Source organism: Pinus tabuliformis, chromosome Q, assembly GCF_031772625.1.
Source record: "Pinus tabuliformis cultivar Carrire ecotype Pingquan chromosome Q, CPIR1, whole genome shotgun sequence".
Taxonomy (NCBI): Eukaryota; Viridiplantae; Streptophyta; class Pinopsida; order Pinales; family Pinaceae; genus Pinus; species Pinus tabuliformis.
The window spans coordinates 552,016,461-552,038,545 of NC_142296.1; positions in this window are offsets into that span (position 1 = coordinate 552,016,461).

The following is a 22,085-nucleotide window of genomic DNA, read 5'->3' on the forward strand; positions in this document are numbered from 1 at the left end:
GGTAATCGACTATCAAGAACAATCAGGTTCTCTTCTATGACTAAAAACGACAATTGCAACACTTTCAAATCAAGAAACGACAGTACAATCACGTTACTTCTTTGTAAAGGAGAACTGAAAATGACTCAACAAATACATAAAAACATTTACAGTTCTTTGCAAAATGGAGGTGGAATAACAACAAGGAAAGGGGTTTCAAACAGAGGTGTACTGACTACAGGCAGCAAAACTCTTGAATAGATCTGAAAAGAGTGAACACAGAAACCAAAATTTAGGAACAATGCCTAGTCTGATCAGCGCACCTGTAACACAGTGAATTTGAAATGCAGCACACCTACTACACTCGGGAAGTGCGCTGAATTTGAGATTCACAGAACAGATAGTGCGCTGGACCAGGGATGAGACTTTGATTGGGTTCCGGGTCACAGTTTGCAGTTCAGTTCAGGGATTTTGGCCGAGCAAGTGGTAATCAGTAAATCAATCACAGGGGTAGATCTAAGGAGGTTACTAGAGCCACCACGAGGGCAATTAGAAAGCTTGTAAATAAGTTGTTTAATTCATAAAAAAAACCCGAAGATTGACTGAAGCAGCATTGATCTACTTTGCACTTGCATAGCAAATGCAGTTCAAAGGCTAGCTGGCTTGACTTCAGGCTCCGTCTGTAAGTTTATAAAGTAAACAAATGTAGATAAACAATCAATCTAGTCGCTCCCCAGTGGAGTCGCCATTTTGTTACAGGGAAAAGTGTCTATGCAGAACTGCTAATCCCACTAAGGCTGGTAGCTACCTTAGAAACAAACAAAGTAAAACTACTTTCATTTTCCTTTATGAAAGATAGATGAGAGAAGAATAAAGGAGACCAACCTCTATCTTGTGTTTGATTCCTTGCTCGATTCCTCTCTCTTCTGATAGTCCTTTGCTACTTGCTTTCTTGTATACCTAGCTTCACAGAGTACCTGTAGAGTCAAAGCAGCATAACACTATACGAGAACATGGATCTATTATCATAAACAATCTAGGATCAGATGTAAATTGACCATACAAATGCATAAAACATAAATCACACAAGAGTATGGAGGAAAACTTGAATAGTTTTATTGATAATCAAGAAGGAGCCAAGAGAGTTACAACCAATTGTTCTGACCCAGCATCATCCTCTCAGCAAGTAAGCCCTTCTTCACCTCATGAAAAGCTTAGATCACCCAACACTATGATGTTGCCTCAAGAAACCAACAACAATTCCTTACAAGATGCAAAATTCTAGCCTTCAAATCTCTGGGATGAGGGATCCATATATAGATGTCTGTAAGGGAGATGAGTCAGCTTGTGATTTGATTAGTGTCTTCCCTATGATAGTTCTTGCTTCCACTTGGAGATTGATGATCTCTTACTCATCCCTGGTCGAATTCAGAGAGGCAAGTGTCACAGGAGAAGTTTCTTGAAGATTCCATGCTTCTCCACCTCGCGGATTGACACTGCCATTTGTCCCTTCTCGCCCATCGCACCCCATAGAAGGGATTTTTGAAATGCAACGCACCTACTGTGTGCATTTAGGTGAGATGCAACGCACTTTGCCTATGGAGCAGGTGAAATGGTCCAGTTTTGACCAGTTCTGAGTAGTTTTTCATGGAGAACTTCTGGGAGAAGCTGTAATCAGTTGACCTTGCTCTTTTAGGGGTTGGAACAACACTTTTAGGGACTTAGGAGCCCTTGGTTTATGGACATTTTATGCTTGGGGTTGCAGTGCCCAAAAATGTCTATAACACTGGGCCATTTACCTCTAGCCAAATTAGAATGGCCTGACCAAAGTCCTTTATGAATCATGAGGTAAATGTATCGATCTCCTCTGGTCAAATCAGCATGACCTATACAAAGTCCTTCATGGATTATCAGGAGAGGATATGAGGATATGCCCCTATACCATTCACCCCTGGCTAAATCAATATGGCCTAGCCAAATTCCTTTATGGCTTATTAGGTGAATTTCATCTATCTCCTCTAGTCAAATCAACATGACGTATCCAAGTCCTTCTGGATTTTCAAGAGAAGATATGTCCAATCTACAAATTCCCCTGGTCAAATCAACATGACCCATCCAAATCCTTATGACTTCTTATCCATCTCCTCTGTTCAAATGAACATGACCCATACAAGTCCTTCTAGCATCTGAGGAGATGGTCTTCTTGACCCTGCAAAGACATCAATGCTCCCTCTCGTTAGAAATTAAATGACATAGCAATGGAACACATAAAATATTGCAAAAAAAAAAAAAAAAAACAAGCACAAAAAGCATAAATAAGAGAGACGCATATATATGTGGTTCACCCAATTTGGGTTATGTCCACAAAGAAACATCCAATCCTTCCTTTTATATTATCTATCAAAATGAAAGGATACAACCTACAAGTATTATATTTATTTTAAGATTTTGATATTTATTTATTTATATATTTTAATATAAGAAGTGTTGAATTTTATTAGAAAGTAGAAGTTGAAAAAATGAAATTATATATATATATATAGATATATTGAAAATAAAGATATAGAAATAAGATGAAATAAAATTCTTTATTATAGATAGAAATATAGTTGGTTTATAAAAATAAAAAAAGGAGACATGATCAAATTGAAACCAAATGAACCTAGTTGTTAAAAGTCCTCCTGAACTGTGAAATTAGTAAAGGTAATCAAAATGAAGTTTGGATTTTATGTTTTTTATGAGGGTTTAAAAAAAAAATTTAGACATAAAACAAGGGAAATAGATAGGTGATGTTCCCATGAAATAAATCAAGTGATATTGAGAGAGGAACATGATGAGATAAGAAAAATATATATAGTGGTCATGGAATTTTAATTTGATGAATCATGATGAGAATGCTTATGATATATTATTGCTCTATGTTTGATATGTATTGAGATGATTGTCATATTTATGAATTTATGTCAATTTTTGTTTCCATTTATTATGTGATGTCATGATATATATTTGATACAATATGTTGATGTTATAACATACGATGGTATTTCTTGGTGTGAAACATGTGGTAATTACATGTAGTTTTATTGTCCATAATTTTGTGATAACAACGATGTTATATTCAAATGATGGCATGCAAGAGTTGGCATGGTGGATTATTTTCTATGATATTATGATAATATAACTAATGCATTGGTTGCATGTTGAGATGTGATAGCTGACGCAAAATCCACAAATGGGCTGAGAGAGTCGATTTATTTGATGATCTCGTGGGAGACCATAATTTCGAGGGAGAATATGAAACATCATATGGGTTGGGGACATACTCAATCAACACTACATATGTCATTGGTTCCTTTGTCTTGTATAGCTCTTGAGGGGATATGGGACCATCTTGAGGAGGCCAAGTGCCTGATATTGTAGACCAAGTGCCTGATATTGGATTGAGATGTTGAAGTCTAGTGGGGATGTAAGGAATTCGATGTTTGGGGTTGTGCACCTTAGTGAGTGTGGAGAGAGTGGGCCAACCTTTCAAGATGTCTGGAGTACTACTGCATGGATTATTGAGTCAGGTGTCTGCCTTGGGGCAAATAAGGTCTGAGTCGGGCACGAGCCTTGGGGCCAACCTTGGGTTATGGTACAAACTAATGAGGCTTTACCTAGTTCTAAAAGTGGGAAAAAGGACATAGATTCCTTGAGATTTCTTAGGTGTTGTGGAAACTTTCGATGCCTGCTGGTTATACTAGTTCAACAGAGGGTGTAAGGCAAACATGAAGTAGTAAATAACTAAATAAATAAAATGTTAAATTATTCAACTTAACTTCGGGACGAAGTTCCTTAAAGAAGGGGAGTATGTAATGTCCCCTAATAATAATAAAAATAATAACTAATAAATAAAATAATATAATATTAAAAAATAAGTAAATAAATGATAAACAATAAAGAAAAGATAATAATGGTAAACAAATAATAAAAAATTAAAGAAAAGATAATAATAATAATAAATAAATAATAAATAATGAAGAGAATATAATAATAATAATAAATAAAATAGTAAATAATAATACTGTAATTCTAAAATATATATATACAAGTAAATTATAAAAATAGTAAAAATAAGTAAAGTTAACAAAAAGTAAAAAGAAATAAAATAAGAAAAATTTAAATTAAGAGAAATATTAAATTAAGTAAAACTTAAAATAAAGAAATAAAAGTTGCATGTTGAAACATGGAATGTGTGCATGCGGACCCCTTTTCATTGTTTGGTCTATTTAATGGACGATGATGAAGATGAGATTCATCATTCCTTCATCTATTCTCTCGAGAGAAAAGCATTGTGAGACAAAAGATTCCCTAACAGTAGTACGTTGATTGAGGGCTCAAGGATGACCAGCTGTAGAAAGATTATATGCAGCTGAGCCTACAACTAGGTTGAGAGTTGTCTCCAAAACTTTGTTGTGGTCAACGAAATTCAAATAACGTTCAACTCTGAAATCACAAGTAAGGAACATCATCTCTACAGGTAAGCCGTCTCTGCTCATGATTTCCAAAATTTTTATGCTAATTAGTTGAATAGTTGGTGTGTTGATTATTAATTTCATAATTGATATAATTAGTTGTATATTTTAATTTTGGGTTGTTCCATATGGTATCAGAGCCAGTTGCAACTCAGAGGCCTATAAGTCTTAACATACAGTTTAGTTAAGATTAAAATGCAAAATGAATTATTAACCTTGTTAAAAGTCTCTACGTTTTTTATTGATTCATTAGATAAATTTATAGCTCATTTCTCTTTCTTTATTAAATTAAAAAATAAAATTATATTCTTATTTTATAAAATAATACAATTAAATATTAAGTTATTGAGTTATTTTATTTATTGAAATTAATAACTACTCTATGATTTGGTATTTATTTTTAGAAATTACTCTAGTTATATTTCAATATTATGGATAAAGATATGCTTGAATTAATCTTCAAAAGTGACTTAATTACAACACCTTTTGACATGATAACAATATATGGCCAATATAACATTAAAATAGAAAATAAGGTTGATGTCTAACTCTATTTGTTTTATAGTGTGTGAAAAAAAAAAAGATCTCATTTATATATTATAACTATAAAATTTTGTAGAAGTCTTATCCACCTTACAATAAAGATCCAACCCAAATTAAAAGTTTTTAGTTGAATCTGAACTCGGATCCAACCCACATTCAAGGTTTATAGTTGAATTTGAACATATTTTTAACAAATTGCTTTCGGGTTCTGTACTTAGAATTATTGCATGATTTATATATTTCGTACAAGTTGCTTTCAATTTCTATGGATAAAATTAAGGAAGAGAAGACTGTTCATACGGGGGAGGATAGTTGAAGGAGTGGGAGAAAAATACACAACTAGGGTTTCTAAGAGTTTCAGTGCTTGCTCCTAATGGAGGGCCGTAGAGGAGGGAGCTCCACTCCCTCCTACAAGGAGGCCGTAGCCAGCAAAGGCAAGTCCCCATTGGGTAATGTCAGAGGTTCTGGGGAAGAGGAAAAAAATAATAAGGAAAAGGAGACAGATGGGGTCAGGCCCAAGGAAAATGTCAGCACTAAAGATAAGGAGGAAGAAGACAAAAGCCAGAGAACAAGGGACAATAAACAAAAGGGACCATGCAAACCCAAAACGGAGACTACTCCTAGAGTAGTGCTAAACGATCCTACACTGCAGGCACATAGGGAACATATGGGGACTTACGCTATAATCTGCAAATTCATGGGACTATGGCCCACGGAAAAGGCTTTACAGATATGGATCAAGTACCACTGGAAACCCAAAGGAAGCATCGATTTGCATCTTGGGTCAAAGGGATTCTTCACCATGGTGTTCACAAGCATCGAAGACAAAGACAGAATATTCGAAGGAGGACCCTACTTTTATGCAGCAGCTGGCCTCTATATGCGGCCTTGGATGATGAAATTTGTTCTAGAGTGAGAGACTTTCACTTCAGTACCTGTCTGGGTAAGGCTCTATTCTCTACCTCTTGATTACTGGCAAATTGAATCACTTGCTGCCATTGGAAATTAACTAGGTCGTTTTGTCAAAGCTTTGGAAGCCACAAGAAGGGGAAAATACACTTCCTATGCAAGAATCTGTGTAGAAATGGATCTATCAGGAGCCCTTCTGGATGAAGTCATCCTAGAAGTTTTTGATGAGGATTGGGTGCAAACAGTGGACTATGAGCATATCTCATTCAGATGTCGTAAATGCCACGAACATGGACACTTGTTCAGAGATTTCCCTCTTAGCAGAGCAGACAACAGGAGCAAACAAAATGCAATGAAGGACATAGAAAGCTTTCAGAAAGTGGCAAGTAGAGGAAAAGGAGGCAAAAAAGGACCAAAGCATCTTCGTAATGAGGGTCAAAAGGCCAGTCAAAATAGGTATCAAGCACTAGAAGAGAATGAAGAAATGGAAAATGAAGACCAATCTATGGAGGACGGCCCTAATGAAAAGGAAAAGGAAGAAAACTACAACCCAACACAAGAGATTGGTAATAAGAAAGAAACTATGATGAGTGAAACAGAACTAGAGATGGATCAGGAAATGACCCAGAGTGAAACAGATCTGGAGGACCATGAACTTCAAGAAATTCTAGATAAGGAACACCTAGATCTGGAAGGGTTCTTGATGCAGGGAACCACGGGAGGGATAGATTCACTACCCCAAGAAGATTGCAATAGAATTCAATAGTTGTTTTTATGGAAAACTCAGGAAAGGGGGTTAGATAAAGGAAAAACCATTGACAAGCAGGAGTACAGAGGTGTGAAAACAATTAAATCAACTCCAGGATTAGCTACCAGAAATGCAGGAAAGAAAAGGGGTAGGAAAAAGCAGAAGGACCTCTTGATGGAGTGTGGAAAGTTAATGATAGACTCAGGTAAGATGAAAGACCTAACCAGTTACTCCTTTACAAATCTTGAATTATGAATTTCACATCTTGGAATATTAGAGGTCTAGGTAGTAAAAGAAAACAAAGAATGCTAAGTTATAGAATGAAACAAGAAATGCTGGATATGATCTTCATCTAGGAAACCAAATGTTCCATTCAGAAAATAAAAAAAATTCATAGCAATTGGCTCAATAGATTTGAGTTTCTAGAGGTTAAAGCTGAAAGCACAGCGAGGGGAATTCTAACTCTTTGGAATCCCCAGAAAATCAGCATAATAGATGCTGAAGCATCTAGAAATTACTTATCAGTGGTCATGCAACCAGTGGGGGTTTCGGAAACCTTCCCAGTCACAAATGTTTATGGTCCTCAAAATATAGATGAGAAACTCAAATTTCTAGAATCCCTAATAGATCTCAGGAACAGACAGGCTAGGATTCCGTGGATCATGGGAGGTGATTTCAATATGATCAAGTCTCTTTCGGAAAAAAAAAGGAGGAACCAAAGCACTAACCAAAGACTCTTTAGCGTTCCAATCATTCACAGATGATATGAAATTGGTTGATTCAGAATTGAGCAATGACCTTTGTACATGGAACAAAAAAAGAGGAGGTGAGGCATAGGTAGCCTCTAAATTAGATAGGTTCATGATTTTAGAGGAGTTGATGATTATATATAAAGAAATAACAACAAGAATCCTTCCCTTCAGAGGGTCCGATCACTGGCCAATTCAATTGGAAATCAAGGGTATGGTTTCTCCCAAAAATAGGCCCTTCAGAATCGAGAATATCTGGCTCTCCCACCCGGATTTCATTAGTCACATTGAAAAATGGTGGTCTAAAGAATTGCAATTACAAGGATCGCAAATGTACCTCCTTCATAAAAGACTAAAGCATGTCAAGTTTAGGCTCAAAGAATGGAACAAGAAGGATTTTGGAAACATTTTTGTGAACAAAAAATCATTGGAAATCAAAATTCAGGAACTCAACCAAGCATTGATCCAAGACGGCTTTGACAAAGTCAAAAGTGATCAAGCTAACAAACATCATCAAGAATGGGAAAATTTATGCAAACAAGAGGAAATATTTTGGAGGCAAAAGTCTAGAGTTCAATGGCTCAAGGAAGGAGAGCGGAATACAAGATTTTTCCACAGATCCACCATAGCTAATAGAGCACACAACAGAATCTCTACGATAAAGAACGAGAATGGGGAGCTTCAGAACACTCATAAGAATATTGAAGTTGTGCTTGTTAAGCATTTCTGAAACATCACTTGGGAAAACAATCCAGACAGGGAACAATCCATCAGGGAAATTATAAGGCATATCCCTAAGTTGGTGTCTAGAGAGGACAATTTTAACCTCAATAGACCTGTTACTGAAGAGGAAGTAAGCGAGGTTCTCAAAGACATGCAGAATTGCAAAGCACCAGGCCCAGATGGTTTCAATGTGGATTTTTTTAAAGCTTGTTGGCATATTGTCAAACAAGATATTCTGAATGTGGTGGAGGATTCTAGGTGTAGAAAAACCATCCTGAAAGCCCTCAACACCTCCTTCATCTCCCTGATCCCCAAACAAGATTCAACTCAAACTGCAGATAAGTATAGACCCATAGCTTTATGTAATGTAGTATACAAGATAATATCCAAGGTTGTTGCTAACAGACTAAGACCTCTCCTTCCTTACTTAGTGTCAGAGGAATAGGCAGGTTATGTGGAGGGCAGACAAATTTTAAATAATATTATTCAAGCCCATGAGCTAGTTCACACACTTACTAGTAAAAAGCAGGAGGGGATGATCATGCAATTGGATATTGCCAAAGCATATGACAAGGTGAATTGGATTTACATCAGGAAGGTTCTCACTGCTTTTGGTTTCGACCACAATTGGGTCAGATGGGTCATGGATTTGGTGACTTCATCCAGCTTTTCAATTTTGGTGAATGGCTCTCCCTCAGAGATTTTCATTCCTTCTAGAGGCCTCAGGTAGGGAGACCTGCTCTCTCCCTTTCTTTTTATTCTCATGATGGAAGGACTTGGCAGATCCATTAAGCATGCCAAGGAAATGGGAAAAATCAAAGGTCTTCAATTATCTGAGAATGGTCAAGCTCTGACTCACCAACAATTTGTAGATGTCACCATGCTGTGAGGAATCCCCACAGTCAAAGAAGCTTCAGCCTACAATCAAATCCTAAAGGAATTTTCCATGGCTACAGGTATGGAAGTCAATCTCTCTAAGTCAAAAATCTTCTTCTTAAACACTAACATTGCTATTCAGAGAAATATTTCAAGAATTCTTGGTTTCCAAAGGGATTCCCTCCCCACAAAGTATTTGGGAATCCCTCTCACAGCTAGACCTATGCATAAGAGTATCTAGGAACCAGTGCTTAATAAGATGCAGGACAGAGTCAAAAATTGGACCTCCAGAGTCTTGAACTTGGCAGGCAGTTTGGTTCTGACAAAGGTGGTTTTGCAATTTATCCCGGTTTTTATGTTATCAGCCCTCCTAGCTCCCAGAAGGGTTTTAGAGCAATTCAGGAATATATAAAGAGATTTCCTCTGGGGTAAGGAAGAAACAAAGAAGAAGTGGGAATTGGTCTCTTGGGATAAAATCTATAAACCCAAGAGTCATGGGGGTCTAAGCTTGGATGATCAGGAGATTCTTAGTAAAGTGCTAGGAGCCAAGCTTTGGTGGCGATGGGTTCAAGAGCCAATAGCCCAGTGGGAAAGGATCTGGAAAGAGAAATATGCCAACTCTTGGCACACTAATGATCTCATAAGGATGTCTGGAAATTTAAAAGGATCTCACATCTGGAATAGAGCCTGGGAAAATAGAAGCCTAGTTCAAAAAAATAGTTTTTGGGAAATCAGAGCAGGAGATCTTGCACTCTTTTGGGAGGAAAAATGGCAACAAGAACCAACGCTGTTAACAGAGGATTTTTTAAGCCTCAAGCAGGAAACAGATTCCCAAGGGTTAAACAAAGTTAAGGATTTCTAGGATCCTGCTCAGAACTCTGGAAAGTGGGGAAGCCAAAGAATAATTGACTGTAGAGATGATAGTCCCATTAAAATTGAAGTATAGGCTCTTGGGAGATTGCTTAAACAAAGAATGATTTTAGTAACAGAGGGGCAGGATCAATTGAGATGGGACAATAACAATAAAGACACCTTTAATCTTAAGGAAGCTAAAGGTATTCTCCTTGAGCTTGATTCCACTATTCCAGAAAATACCTGGCAACACCTCTGGAAGCACCAAGGTTGGATGAAGATCAAGATTTTCATGTGGTTGGTTCATCATAAGAAAATTTTAACTTGGGACAAGATTAGGAAAAGGGGGGTTATGGGGCCTTCCAGATGCCAGCTCTGTGAAGAGTAGGAGGAGACCATGGAGCACATTCTTAACAGCTGCTCTTACACCACATGGTTGTGGGCTTCTTTCTCTACTATTTTCCAATAGACAGATAGGAATAGAAGTAGTATCACAAATACCCTAAACAAGTGGAGAGGAAACTATTTGGAGAATGAGTTCCTTAATTTGGCCTAGGCCTTCACACCAAGCTTCATTATCTGGAATGTTTGGAAAGAAATAAATAAAAGAATTTTTAAGAATGAAAAGGTTATTCCTCTTAGACTATTTGAGCTAATCCTAAAATAGCTCAGGGAGACAGTTAGTATCATAGTATGCAATCTCCCTAAAAATCCCCCCTCTGAGACTGAGCTGAGAATTCTTAGACAACTGGGAATGAAAGGGATTATTCCTCAAGGACTGATCAAGAAGGACATAACTATGGTTACAGAGAAGGATTTCTGGCAACCACCACCGAAAGGCTATCTGAAATACAACATTGATGGGGCTTCAAAAGGCAACCCAGGAACAACTGGTTTTGGAGGAGTTTTAAGAGATGAAAAGGGCAGTATTATCTTTATCTTCCACTGCCATTTGGGAAGAGCCACAAATAATATGGCAGAATTAATGGCTCTGGAACAATGTCTAGAGTTTCTGATCCAGAACCATGGCTCAAATGTCATTGTAGAAGCGAACTTAGAGATTACCGTTAACTCTGTGAAAAGAATCAACTACAGTACTTGGCCGGAGAAAGTCTCAACTCACTAGAAACTAATCTAGGTCTCCCAAAGAATCCATGTTCACCTCCAGGAGTTTCGAATAGTTAGTTTCAACCATGTTCGACGATCTGCCAATAAACTTGCAGACCTTCTGGCCAACCAAGGGGTGAACAATGTTGATGGTGGAATGGCGAAAAAGTGGCAGGAGATACCTCAAAACCGTTTAAAGGTTCTCTGCGAAGAACAAGCTGTAGAAGACAAAGAAGTGTTTAGATATCAGGCCAGGTTGACAAGCATGAATTGATTTTTCTGGCAAGAACTTATACAACCTATCAGTATGTACTTGGTAGAAAGGCAAGCTAAAGTATGTCTCATTTTATCCCGGAGTCAGTTGAACGAGGTTCTCAGTTCATCGACAGACAAGTTGCCGGGTCTTTTCCCAAACAAGCACAATATCGGATTCTGGTTCTGTAGCAGGAATAAATAGAATGCGTGGTTAGTTTTTCCGGCAGCTGGAATTTTCCCCCTTTCTGCTTTCGGGCTTGAAAACCACGGCATGGTCGGTTTTCCAGAGATTGCGTGATTCATGAGCAGTTTATGGTTTTGCAGTTTCGAGAGCAATCCCATAGAGATTGTAACACGTGGCAGGTTGGTTGACTTTGAAACCGCCTTCGATCGCACACTATCTCTCAGTCATGTTAGGTCGTGCGATATGATTTCTGGCCATTGGATCCAGCAGCCAGGATCAATGGTTGGGATCGAACGTGTTGTTTTTTGTGGGGCCAAGTGGGCTCTATCCATTCATCCGGTTTGGCACGTTTTTTTCCCTCTTTCGTGGTGTGTGGATTTTGTGCAATCGGGGGTGTCTATGGTAGTATGTTGGCTCTGGGAAGTGTGTTTTATCCGGAACTTCCCTAGTGGGTGGGGGCTCTTGTAGCCTTTCCATGTTTATTTCTCAAAAGTTTGGTGATCACTGTAGTAGCTTGGGGGGTCTTGGTCATTGGCAGGGATTCCTTTTTCCCGAATTCCTGTAAAGGATCGGGTTTTTTGTACAATATGTATTTTTTCTTTTGAATTAATGAATTAGAAGGATCGGCGCTTGCTTCAGCAAAAAAACAGGTTTCTATGAATAAAATTATTTTAATAAGCCAATAAAAATAATCTTTTATTATTTATCTTTCATTACGATGGTATCTAGTTTTTGGTCGGAAACATACTAACACCTATAGGAATTTAAAGAGGATGCAAATATGTTTAATTTGATTTTATGCCTAGATTTTATTTGCTGAGGGTTATTTTTTCTTAAATTTATATTTATCCGTTGTAATATTAATATATTAGTATTTATGTTTATTATGATTTTATGTTTTTTCTATATATATAAACATTATAATATTTAATTTAATTATATATAATTAAATTAAATATTATAATGTTTATTGGTTATACATATATAAAAAGTGAATGGAACTAAAATGATGGTTTAAAGAAAAGGAAATTTAGTGGAATTTTGGAGATAGAATAGGGAATATAGAGGAGACTTAGGGTTTTGTATAAGTTATAGTGTTTATATTTTGATTTTAAGTTTGTAAATTAAATTTAAGAGATATAGTACAAATAATTATGATAAAAAAATAAGTATGGAATATAAAGTTAATTTTTATTTTTGTTAATTTTAAAGTATGGAATATAAAGTTAATTTTTATTTTTGTTAATTTTATTTATTTTTATAGTTTATTTTTATAAATATTTATTTAGAACTCTAGTATTATTATTTACTATTTTATTTATTCATGATTATTATATTCTTTTCATTATTTATTATTATTATTATTATTTATGTACTATTACTATCTTTTTTTATTGTTTATCATTTATTTACTTATTTTTTAATATTATATATTTTATTTATTATTATTTGGGGACATTACAATGAAATCACATGAACATTGTATGCCAGTGATGAAAAATTGTGGTTTGGAACCCAATAAGCATTAGAATCACATAGCCAAGTGACAAGTTATAATCATTAGTGTTAGTTTTTTCCAGCATTAATCGTTAGCATATGCTAGAATAAGCTTTGATCCCACATCTATTTTTCTAGCATCTCTAACTTCACAAGCACTGGTTTGATAATTTAATGTTGCATATATAAAACACATATTTTGACCAACAAGGGACTTTGACATAGTTGTGTCTCAAGTTAAGGAGTATTTCAATGCAAAAAATGAGAAACTTAAGAGGCATAAGACTAGGATCTGTAACATTTGGCATTGAAGTTGTCCCAAGAGAGGAAACTATCATTATTTATTCCTTGGAAATGGTCGCTTCCACATTGCAATCTCCTAATGATGAGATCATTGAGTTAGGAGACTTTGTGATGGAGGTCATATTTATGCCTACAATACTTGATAATCAAGAACATTGGCATGCCTTTGATTATGACAAAGAAATAGTTGGTTTCGTTCAAAATGATATGTCCCATCAAAATGACCCTGAAAAGGTTGAGGAACAAATATCTAGGGGGAAGGAATTTGATCAAAATGATAGGAGAAAAATTGAGAAAAATACAAGAATCACCTAATATCATAGAAATCAACTTAGGCTCTAAATCCTCCCCATAGATAATTAATATACAGAAAGGACAATCAAAGGGTGAAAGGATTGAGCTTGAAAAACTTTTGAGAAATTCAAGGATATTTTGCTTAGTCATATCAAGACTTCAAATCATACATCCTTGATGTTATCCAAAACACTATCCCTCTCAAAGAAGGGCTAAACCCGTGAGACAAAAATTACGAGTTATAAACCCCAAATTAGCCCCTTTAGTTAAGAAATAGCTCGAAAAAATGTTAGATGTTGGAATTATTGATTCAGTAAGACACTCTTCATGGGTATCTAACCTTGTGGTCACCCAGAAAAAGAACAAAGTCATTAGGATATGTGAGGATTTTAGAGACCTAAACCAAGTGCACTTCAAAGATAATTATTGCTTACCAAACAAGGAAAACATCTTAAAACAAATTACTAGGTCTAAGATTATGCCTATGCTTGATGGATTTTTTGGATATAATCAAGTGGTAGTAAAAGAAGAGGATTAAATGGAGATCACTTTAACAACCCATGGGGAACCTACAAATACCTTAGAATTCCATTTGGGTTATTAAATATTGGTTCCACTTTCCAAAAAGAAATGGATTTTTCCATTCATGATCTTTATCGGCAAGATTATGTAAATATATCAAGATGAGTTGACCATGGCCTCTAAGGGAAAACATGATCAATGCAAACGGTTAAGGAAAGTGTTCGAGAGGTGTAGGAAGTATAACATATCATTGAACCCAAGAAAATTAATCTTTGGAGTTGATCCAACTAAATTGTTCGGACGCATTATTTCTGAGGGAATTAGCATTGATCCTCAAAGAATTGTGTCTATTAAGAATATCACTCCCCCCAAGGACAAGAAGGCCTTGAGGCTCCAAGTAGAGAAAGCTCATATGTTTATTAGGTTAGTACTTATGATACAAGTGAATTAGTAGAACACGTTAACAAAATCAAATTCATAAAAAGGTTCATCCCAAACTTTGTTGAAATAGTTAAACCCATGAATACTTTTTTGAAGAAATATGTTCCATATACTTGGGGTGAAAAGCGGGATAAATCTTTTGAGGAAATTAAGCAAAGAATAGTATCAACCCCTATCTTGGTAAGCCTTGATTACACCAAATATATTATTATTTACTTGTTTGCCTCAAAAGATATAATTTCCTTAGTATTAATGCAAAAGGATGATAGAGGAAATGAGAAACCAATAACATTCATGATAAAATCCTTGTGTGATGTTGAAGTTAGATATACTCTCCCTGAAAAGTAGGCTTATGCTTTAGTGAAATCCCTAAAATACTTCTGAACATATGTAGGATATAACAAGATCAATGCTTTTGTTTCCTATCTCATTGTGAAAGATGTGCTGACTCAAAATGATTATTTTGGATCAAGGGAAAACCGGATTTCTAAATCCAAGAGTGTGATTTGGAAATTTGGCCTAAGAGAATCATCAAATTCCAAGGCTTTGCTAAAATGTGAACTAAAGGAAATGATAAATATTTCCAAATGGGTGAGGGGGGGGGGGGGGGGGGGGGGGTGGGGGGGGGGTGGGGTGGAGGGAATGTGTGCTATATCCATAAATTAAGGGGAGATGAATGGTATTCTGATGTGATACACTATCTTAAAAATGTGTCCACCCCTCCTATATTTATAGATCAGAAAAGTAGAGCTCTTATATTTCTACCAAATATTGTTTGATTCAAGATGGTCTTGGTCGGATGAGCCCTAATGGAGTGATCCTCTGGTGCATGAATAAAGATGAAGATGATAAACTTAATAAAGAATTTCATGTAGGGTTTTGTGGTGGTCATTATGTTGTTAGGACTATTGCACACAAAATAATGAGGGTGGGTTACTATTTGCCCATTGTTTTTGTTGATACCTTGAATTTTGTCAATACCTGTAAATTATGCCAAATTTTCACAAGAAAGTAGAAATTACCTACCCTCTCGCTAAAAAAGTGTCATTGAATCTCTTTTCCAAATATGGGCCCTTGATTTTATAAGGGAGTTCAAAGACAATTCTAGTAATGGTCATGAATGGATCCTCGCTACTACTGATTATTTGACTAAGTTGTTAATTTTTAGGGCTAGATTGTTCTCTACTGAAGATAATTGCAATTTTAAATATTTTCACATTATATTCACCCCATGACATCATATTATCACTAGCAATTATGTAGAGAGAACAATGTAGAAATTCCTTGTAGATTCAAATTGTTAATTGTAATTTACTAAAACAGTAGACTTGAATATACTCTACTCATTAATTGAAATAATTAATCGATCGATAAATAATGAAGCATACAAGAGAAATAATTCAATCAACACATTACACAATGATTTCCTACGGAAAGACACAGATAAAAACCCCTGCTATCTATATATTGCATTAGTTAGAAAATATGAGAAGATTACAATTATTTACTTAAGCCCGAGCAGCCTCTGTACTTCTCTATCTATCTCACTGCTTCCTAAACAAGCCTAGGCAAATACTTAAGCAATTTCTTGCTTGCCCAAGTCCCTATTGTGATTTTTCTTTGGGAATTAACCCCCTATTAATTAGGGAAATTCCTTAATAAAAATTGCACAATCCTCATAGGCCTTCCTTTGACTGCATGCACCACCTGTACAATTCAGTTGATTATACAACTAATAGTACACTGTCTTTGAACTCCAATATCAACTTGGTAACTCTAAGATATGACATGCGTGAGTTATTTATTAGTGAATCATCAGTTAACTAGTTGAACACATGAAGCAATACCCCATTATCTGATCTCCTCCTAGTTCCTCCATCAGTTGGAACTAGTTTAACTAACTTTGACTCAGTTAAACTAAATTAATTAATTACAACTCAAAATAAACTCAAATAAGGATACTATAATGTAGGAGACACTCTACATGACTCTATTTAGACCCTCAACTCGAATCAATTGAGTCAACTATGTCAAATTAACTTATTTAACTTGTACAAGTTGTCTTGTGATGTGGAATTATAGTTTTATTCATCATTTGATTCAAGGGAGAATTAAGTCAGGATTTTTCTTGTTGCATTTTCAAAACTCCCTCTCAAAAAGAAAAGGATTTACATCTATCATGATCTAGCACCTTTGGAATGTATTGCATGAAACACCTCTCACCATTTTTTATGTTACTGCAACTGAGAATAGTAATAATAAAAATAATCGAATTAATCTGCAACTGTCTACTAGGAAAATTGTGTTGCTCCTAACTCTGCTATTGAGCCCCTTGCTCTGCTATTAACCCTTCTCTGCACTCCTCGATATTTGATTGATATTGATCCTCCTACTACTGAATATTGTGGGCCCCTGTAGCAAGGTAATGATCCATGAGACAAAAACACATCAATGGATCCTACCCAAATTTCTGCACTCTTGAGACTATTGCTTCACATCTCCCCACATCAGACCTAGAGTTATGGATGCATGTGCTCCTTCTTCGCACTTGGCTCGAAATTTCATCCTATTGGAGGTCTCTTCCTAAGTGGATGTTTCCACTCTGTCTCCTCTCTACTTCTTCAATTTTAGTTGCTCCACAACTTGTTGAGGTTGCTTCTAAGGCTCCATTTTGAGAGCTAAATTATGCTCCCTCTCAATCACCAAGACTCTAACCTTTGCCTTGCTCCTCAAGGCTTTGCATGCATATTCGAACTCAAGTGCATACTAGTTCTTAACTCGCATTGATTTTCTTTACCTGTCCCATGGCAATGTGTCTAAGGAAGACCTTTCCTTTTCTAAATATCACATCATAGCCACGGTCTTCCAACATAGCAACTGAAACTAAATTCTTCTTTAGACCTAGAAAATACATGACATCCTTAAGTCAAAGAGGGGAGCCAGACTCCCTGTGAAAAGTAATTGTACCGATACCGGTCACACTATACCTCCCATCATCTCCAAACTTAATGTTCTGCTTGAGGTATTTCTCCTCCAAGTCACTAAAGAGATATCTATTCCCCGTCATATGGAACAAGGGACCATTGTTGAGATACCACATGCTTCCCATTACTTTTCTTGTCATGCATACAATGACAGTAAAATAAAGCTCGAATTATGAAGTTAGAGCTTCACCTGCTGCTACTACTGCAAGATCCTTATTGCTTGCCTTCTTCTATGCACATTTCTTGGCATAGTGCCCGAATTCATGACAACGAAATCACTTGATGTTGGAAAATTCTTTCTTCTTTGCATCCTCTCCTTGGGACTTCTTTCCCTTGGATTTGTTTCCTTTGATGACTAATGTAAAGTCCTCTTCCAATTCTTTGGATGAGGTCCCATCTCGGTTGTCCCACCTTATCTCTTCTTGCACCAAGTCGGACCACAACCGCTCCCACTTTGGTAGATGCTCCCTCCCATTTACCGAATCCTGGTAGTTGTGCTAGCTCTGAGTAAGGCATAGAAGTGCTAGGATGACCATATCATCTTCAACAACTGTAATATTGACACTACCAAGCTCATCCTGAAATTGGGTGAACCTGTTCAAGTATTGTGCTATTGTGTCGCTCTTCTCCATCTTGATCTTCTGAAGCTTGTCCTTCAGTGCTAGCTTCCTATAGTCATTGCTTTTTTGAAACAATTCGACCAAGGCTTGACACATTGCATACGATGTATCCTTCCCATGTAGGTTCGAGACAATATGATCTCAAACTCCTTCTAGTATGATCCTTCTTGCCTTTGCAACACATTTCCTCCACTCTGCCAGAGCTTGAGCATCAGTTGTTGGAGACTTAGGAATATCTTTGTCTATGATTCCTTCATCCCGATGTCTTCCAACATTGCATCCATCCTGTCCTTTCAAGCAATATAGTTCGAACTAAGCTCAAGGGAATATTCAAGTCTCAATTTGTAGAACAACATCCTGCTGACTCTAAAGAATGATACTGCAAATTTGATTTCACCTACAAAATATGAACTCGATTCTCCTCTTCTAGAGTGATTTCTGCTCTGATACCATGTATAAATTCCTTGTAGATTCAAATGACTCTTTGTATTTTACTAAAATAATAGGCTTGAATCCACTCTACTCATCAACGGAAACAATTAATCGATCGAGAAATCATGAAGCATACAAGAGAAATAATTCAATCAACACATTGCACAATCATTTCCTAAGAAATCCACAGCTAAAAAGCCCTGCTATTTGTATATTACATTAGTCAGAAAATATGAGGAGGTTACAATGCTTTGATCAAGCCCAATAAACCTTTGCACTATCTCTATCTGTCTCACTACTTCATGGACAATCTTAGGCCAATACTTAACTAATTTATTGCTTGCTCAAGTCCCTATTTCCTTGCACTATTTCCTTGGGAATTAGCCCCTTATTAATTATGGAAATTCCTCAATATGAATTGTGCAATCCTCATAGGCCTTCCTCTGACTGCATGCACCACCTGTACAATTTACATGATTATAAAATTGATAGTACACTTCCCTTGAACTCCAATCTCAATTGGGTAACTCTCAGATCTAACGTGAATGAGTTATTTATGAATGAATCATCGGTTGAACACATGAAGAAACTTTCCACTTTCTAACCTCCTACTTGTTCCTCCATCAGTTGGAACTAGTTTAACTGACTTTAAATCAAATAATTCGTATTAATTAAGTACAACTCAAAATGAATTCAACTAGGGCTCCTATAATGTAGGAGACACTCTACATGACTCTAGTTAGACCCTCAAATCAAATTAACTGAACGAATTATGTCAAATTAACTTAGTTAATTCGTACAAGTTGTCTTGTGATGTGGAATTACAATTTTATTCCTAATTTAATTCAAGGGAAAATTGAAATAGGATTTTTCTTGTTGAATTTTCAACAAAAAATGGCATCAACAATGTAGCAAAACAATAAGGAATAGTAGAATAGAAACATACACAATAGAGTCATTGGGATTTAGTTAGAGACCAGGGAAAAAGCTCATAAGGAGGAAAACCCAACCATATTATTCTTCTTAGATATTCATTAAATGTCCAGTTGAGATACAATGTACAATAAGAATGAGACACATTAATCATATTAGGCCATCTGGGGCCTACCTGGGATCATCTCATATCCTCATAAGATAGCAGCAAGCACCAATTTCATATATATCATGATCATAGGCATCACTTCATTGTCATATACATGGTCATGTCTGTCATAGAGACATTATCACAATTGCCATTTTCATAGACATGGGCCCCACATCTTTATCATAGAAGTTTTTACACACAATTAAGTCATACTTGCACCATTAGAACAATTATTGTTATCATTGTCATCTATAAACATCTTGTTATCATGGTCATCAAGAATACTCAAGGTCACTCTAACATATTTCATTATCACATCCCTACCATCACTGCACACATATCACTTTCATTGGCATAGGAATCACTTCCACATATTTTGTTGTCATATGAGCTATCATACATCAATGTCCATATACCATTGTCGTACGAGCTTCCATACATCAATGTCCATATACCACTATCATATGAGTTGCCATACATCAATGTCCATATACCACTATCATATGTCCATTTGTTGCCACTGTCATATTGACTTTAAGTTATTGTCATTAGGTTACTATCATAATAGTTTGTTTCCATACAAGGTTATTGTCATGTCATATAGATCATTGTTTCACATCAAGTCCATTTTTATATAGATCACTCCAACTCACTGTTATATAGATTATTGTTCTTACTATTAAGGTTACTACCATACCATAGATCATTGGGTTATGTCAAGGTTACTGCCTTACTAGGCCATTGTCATATATCTTATCCATCATTACTATCAACAGATGATACTGCCAAGAATGAATGTGATCCATAGAAAATCAAATGTGAGCCACTATGAGAATAATGTGTGCCACAGAAAGTGAATATGAGCCACAGATAATAATTGAAAGTCATTGTGAAGAAAAGTGAGACACAGTAAGGAAAAGTGAGCCACAAATATGAGAATGTGAGCCATAGAGTATAGAATGTGAGCCACATAGTATAATGTGAGCCTTAGGTATATAGATCAAGCCACAGAGCCAATGTAATCCACATGAAATAATGTGATTTGTCATATAAATTATTTATGCCACAGAGACAATGTGATCCACAGGTTACGATGAAATCCCAAGAATATAAGTCTGAACCATGGTGATACCAAATGTGAGCCAGAGATCATGAAGCAAGCCATAGGAAATAATATGATCCACGGGGATGTTATGCTAGCCATGAATCCACATAAAGATATAACCATAAACTTCATTCTTCTTTAGTTGCCCCAGATTTTTCATACCAACTTCGGAGGAGAATGTATGTGATCCAAAATTTCTCTTCTGGAGATGGATTGATCATATATTTATATAATTCCTCATGATCGAATGGGTGACTTAAGGAGCCAAGCCAAATTATATAATTTTGGAGGGAATCATTAATTCAAATTTTCCTCAAAATAAATTTTAAATATATTTCTCTTTAATGATTGCTTACCCAAAATTTTGTACCACATTAATAATAATAAAAGAAGTGTCAAACCAATAATAATTTTATTTCCTTTTGGTGTATTTGGGTTCCTATGAAACATTTGTCCCATAGCTGCCTAAATTTCAACATAAATGGGTTGAGTCCATTCCCATTAAGAAAGTGGATGATCAAGTAGTGATTTATTTCCTTCAATATCATATTATCACAAGATTTGGGTCCTTGCTAAAATTGTGATTGATAATGCCAAAGAATTCAACTCCATGGCTCTTGCATCCATTTATTGTAAGTATGGCATTGTGTTAGCACATTCTTATAATTGCTATCCTCGAGGAAATGGCCAAGCCAAATCAAGCAACAAGAATTTCACAGCAATTATTAATAAGACAATAAGTGAAAATAATAAAAGTTGGGATAATAATATTAAATATGCTTTATGGGCTAACCAGACAACTATAAAAGTTGCCGCAAGTTTCAACACTTTCTAGTTTGTGTATGGAGTTGAACCAAAATTTCCCATCCAATTGTAGTGGTCGGTTTTGGAGTGCCTCAAGTCATTCCCTGACCAACAAAATGTTATACAGTCTAGGATTGACCAAATCATGGAGATGGATGAATCCCTATGTAAATCCCTTGACCAAGTTGGCAAGAATCAAGAAACGATAAAGAACACTTATGACAAACGGGCTAAAACTGAGGCTTTTGAACTAGGAACCATGGTCCTGTTATGGGATAAGAGGAGAGAGAAGAAAAATATGTTGGCATTATGAGACAAGTGTTTTCCTTGATGGCAAATCACACAGATGATAAATTATAGTGCAACAAAGTTATTTTCAAGTTCACGCACTTTCATGAAGATAAAAGTTTCTTTCATGTAGAGAAACGTTCACACACTTTCATGAAGATAAAAGTTTCTTTCATGTAGAGAAAAGTTCACGCACTTTCATGAAGATAAAAGTTTCTTTCATGTAGAGAAAAGTTCACGCACTTTCATGCAGAGAAAAGTTTCTTTCATGT